Source organism: Artemia sp. Qi Xiang Cuo, chromosome 5, assembly GCF_049724085.1.
Source record: "Artemia sp. Qi Xiang Cuo chromosome 5, ASM4972408v1, whole genome shotgun sequence".
In the NCBI taxonomy this organism is placed as follows: Eukaryota; Metazoa; Arthropoda; class Branchiopoda; order Anostraca; family Artemiidae; genus Artemia; species Artemia sp. Qi Xiang Cuo.
The window spans coordinates 70,069,362-70,074,221 of record NC_142798.1 but is presented as its reverse complement, the minus strand read 5'-3'; positions in this window follow the sequence as shown (position 1 = coordinate 70,074,221).

The window sequence follows — 4,860 nt, the reverse complement described above, 5'->3', positions numbered from 1 at the left end:
TTCTAAAGTTCACAAGACCACCTCTTCATAAAAACCTTACATCCCCAGTGCGTACATGACCTCCCTGCGCCCCATGCTTTGGGGAATTATGTCAACCCCAAAGACCGTTTTACGTGATCTTAGGACTATTTTTCAGCAACTCTATCTCTTAGACCTTCTATTAGATGCATTGGGAGAAAATATGATGTGGGGAGGGGTGGTATATAGCTGCCCCCGATAAATTTGACTCTTAAAAATGGTTCTTTAACTTCCGATTTTCAATTCAATGAGCCCCCTCCGAAGTTTATACGACCACCGTTTACATAAAAACCTTAAATGCCCTCGCGGCATACCTTGCAACCCCTGCCCTGAGGACTCTGAGGGGGTTCTCATCCTCAAAGACGTAATTCCTGGACTTTTAAACTACGTCAAACAAAATAAATATCTCGAAATTTGGACTGGAAGTGTTTGGGGAAATGATGGTCTTTGGAAGGGGGTAGTGGCCCTCCAATCACTTTTGACTATTAAAGAAGGCACTGGCCCTTTCAGTTACCAACCGTCTGAACTCTTTTCGAAGTTTCTACGACGACAAATGGTCATCTCAAAATTTCCATCAGATGTGTTCCTGGAAAATACGGCATGTTCGTGTGGGGGGGGGGGGGATAGTTGCCTTCTGATCACTTTGACTATTAAAAAAGCACCATAACTTCTGATTACCAATCCAATGAGCCCTCTTTGAAGTTTATGCGACCACCATCTCTATAAAAACCTTATATGCCCCCAGGGCATAACTTACAACCCTTGACCTGAAGGCTATATGGGAGGGGGTTATCCTCAGAGACATAATTTGTGGGCCTTTTAATTACACTGAACAAAATGGATATATTAAAAATTATGATTGAATGTGTTTGGGGAAATGATTGGCGTATGGGGGGGGGGGTGGATAACTTCCAATCACTTTTGACAGTTAAAAAGGCCAGTAAAAGTTCCGATTACCAATCAAATGAGCCCCCTCTGACGTTTATACAACCACGCTTACTATAAAAAACCTTATATACCCCCTGGGCATAACTTACAACCCTACAATGGGTTGTATTCTACAACCCCTTGTAATTAACAAGGGGGGTTAAAATTACAAGGGGGGTTATTCTCAAAGTCATAATTTCCGGACCTTAAAACTACACTGAACAAAGTGGATATGTTTGGGGAAGTGATTGACGTGGGGAGGGGGAGCTAGTTGCCCTTCGTGAGCTCTTTTGAAGTTGCTTTGACCTTTCTTTCTATAAGAAGTGCCCTGGTCTAAAAAAACAAACAAAAAAAACGCTATATTGTGCCCAAATAGCTCTTTACTTAGGCAGTGCTATCGCGCTGCCTATGTTATTTTGTCTTGAGATTTCAATTATACAGCACTGGAAGTGCCGATTAAATCAGATAAGCCCCCCCCCCCTAAAATTCAGTCTATGGGCGCCCATGGGGGCTGCCCAGGTTCTTGCACTTATTTGCTTGCCCCCCTCTTTTTTTTAGTTCCCCTTGTAATTTTTATATATTTTTTATTTTATTCTCTCTTTTGTGCCTTTTTATTCTTTTTTGTCCACTCCCTCCTATTTTCACCAGTTTTTATCTTTTTAACTCTTTTATTGACTTTATGCAGTTAATTTATTGACACTTTTTTAGTGTCCCTTTTAATTTATATGCATTTATATCTCGTTCTTTTTGTATTTATTCAATCATTTCCCCCCCCCCCCAACCCCTTTTCTTAACGTCCCTTTTAGTTCTTTTTATGATTTGTATTTGTTTGGGTTTAGATTGACAAGTTTTAAACTTTTTAACTTTTTAATTGACTTTTCACAGTTTAATTATTAACTCATAAATTTATACACTGACACATAAACAGTTGTTTGTTTTTTGCATTTTTGCCAGTTTTAGGGTTACCATATGATTTTTCGATTCCGAAGTCCGAATTCGGCCGTTTGTAGGCTTGTGATAGAGATTTTTTGAAATAAATATTTTATCTCTAAAAAATTTTCTTATCTCATAAGAAAATACCACGAGTTTGACTAATTGAGTGAATTTTGCATATCTATCATATGTAACCTTAAGAAAATTCTTTTTCGTTTTAAATTTTTATTTTGCTCTTTACTTCCATAAGAGATTTTTAGCTTTTTTTTTTAATTGAATTAGGCAGGTTTTTATCAATTCTTTAAGCATTCACATAAAAATTAAAGAAGATATTTTTCTAACTTAGACAATAAAACTAAAAAGGATGGTAAATTCCGTTAAGGATTTTTGACGATTGGTATTATAACAGTGCCTTTGTTATGCTTCCTAACCATTCCATCCCAGAAATGGCACAAAACAAAATGCAATTTTAGTGTCAGATGGCACTTTACAGTTAATAAATCGTTAAAATAAGCAATGGCTTTCAAATGAGCGATTAAACATCTTTCTACAATCTTGAGGTGACCTGCTAGCTCTAGCGGAAAAAAAAGAAGGCACATGACTGTTACTCATGTAAAAAAAAGGGAACTAGAGCCCTATCTCGGAATTCTAAGACCACTGGTTCCATATGATCATCCATGGAAAAAAATTAAACGAAATGGAATAAAGTAGACATGTCAGTATTAACCATGCAAAACGAGATATCCTTGTTATCCAGTACAAGGTGGGGAGACTATAATTCTCTAATTTGGAATTTCTGACAGCGGTGATCCAATAGAGCAGTTTCCTCCACTGCTCCCACGGCGTCATCTAAGTTAACAAAGTTTTCCAAGAAATTGCACACCGCGAAGTTTATCCCACTCACACAAAAATTTCCCCTTTTTGAATTTACAAAAATTTGTCATAGCAAATAAACGAATTAATTAGACGTGAAGGTTAGGAAACCTTCCTCTTAAGCATTTTTTCCTTTTAATAAGTTATGCGGGGCTCCCAAGGCGTTAATAAAGCTAATAAGGTAATAAAAGTTAGTAAACTGTTTTCCTTGCATAACTTTGCTGACAATATTGCTATCGGAAAAAAGCTGAACTTTGTTCAACTTTTTCAAGAAAGTTCGCGAAGTTCAGCCCATTTGTGGAATGTTTCAAACAAACCACACACAGATTAGTGTCTACATACATCATAGTGCATACATGATTATACATGATGTATGTATCATAGTGTATGCATGTCCCCAAACACATTCAATCAAGTTTAGAGATAGCCATTTTGTTCAACGTAGTTGAAAGTTCTGTAAATTATGTATTTGAGGATGACAATACACATGAATGTGTATTGTCAGTTTAATATACATATACTGATATTTAGTAATGAAAATGATAATATAATTTGATTTATTAAATTTATAAAAGTAAAAACATTTATATTTTTTCAGTAAAGTGCAAATTATGTTCCGGTCTTGGGAAGGCATAGGGGGGTTTTGAGCCCAACTCATGTTAATTTCTGCTCGTTTTGAGTTTGACTCGTTTAATTGTTGTAATTTTTGTTCGTTTTGGGTTTCATTTATTTATTGATGCTGATTTGAGGTAGTTTCACGCTTGGTAAATTCTTTGATTTTGTTTTTGCTCATTTTTGGTTTAATGGAAATATCAGTATTTTCATAGTCTTTATTGAACCGAACAAAGACTTTTAACGGCGTCGGAAAATTTACCGAGTGACCAAGAGCACTGGGGGAGGCGTCTCCCCTCGCCCCCCATACGTGACGGCCCAGAGTAAAAGCAGGCTTACTCAGGTACTCAAGACTTACTTAAGTACTTACTCAAGACTTACTCAAGTACAAGATAGGTAACTCATTTACTCGCGCATCCCACAACCCATCAATAGAATTAAGATTTTTAATTGGGATAATTGGTTTTCAATTGATAAGAGGACTTGGTTACAGAGGAGGACAATGAAATTCTGAATATCTGATGATACTTTCTGGAGAGTCGAAGGGGTGATAGGACTAATTGTTAGTTCATATACCCTGTATACAAGATTTTGGAACTGGAACTGGAACTTCATCATTAGCATGTACAAGAAACGGATTTGACGACCATAAAGGTTTTTCAATATTTGGTTTACATCGTTTTACTCGACAAGTTTCTCTAGCACCATATTTTAGCAATATATTAATTGAAAATATATACAATAAAGCTCATTCTTTTTATTATCATTATGACTATTCCGGTTAAAAGGCAAAGCTACCTTTCCAGCCATGAATTCAACTGTATCATTGTAAACCGGCATCAATGTATTATCCCAAATAACTCATTTCCAAAATATTTTGGACGAGTAGTTACAGATTTAGTTACAAATTACAAAAAAACGTTGATAAAATTTATAGATTATAGAAAACGTTGTCAGAAACTGAATTGGCCAGTAATCACTTATTGGGAGATCCAGGATAACTTTTACCGTAAAAGATGGGGCAAAATTAGCAAGAACGTGATCAATATTACTTGTACTCCCACTCCAATGACAATAAGTAATCAAGTGACTTGCAGCAAATATTAAAACTAGTAAGGACGACAATAAAATTGTACTACGGTCCTTGATGAAAAGATTTATCAGCGCAAGCTAAAATAGCGCTAAATTCTTTAGGAACGAATGGAGCAGCACCACCCGCAGGGCATCCTCCAGTAGGCCTTGCAGGATATGTAAATATAAAATTTAAACTTGTAAGGAAACTCAATATATTCAACAAATGGTCTACCAAATGGAGCTCTTGCAAACATAGTATCGAATTATTTTTAGAAACAAACTCATTCAGCAGGGCAAAATTGGCAATAGCTCCATTCGAACTAAAGGACATTTTGTATCTGTAGAAACTGTATTCATTTAAGAAACTTCTTCATATCAGGGCAACTTAAACTATAGGATGTATGCTTATTCGAGTTACACTTT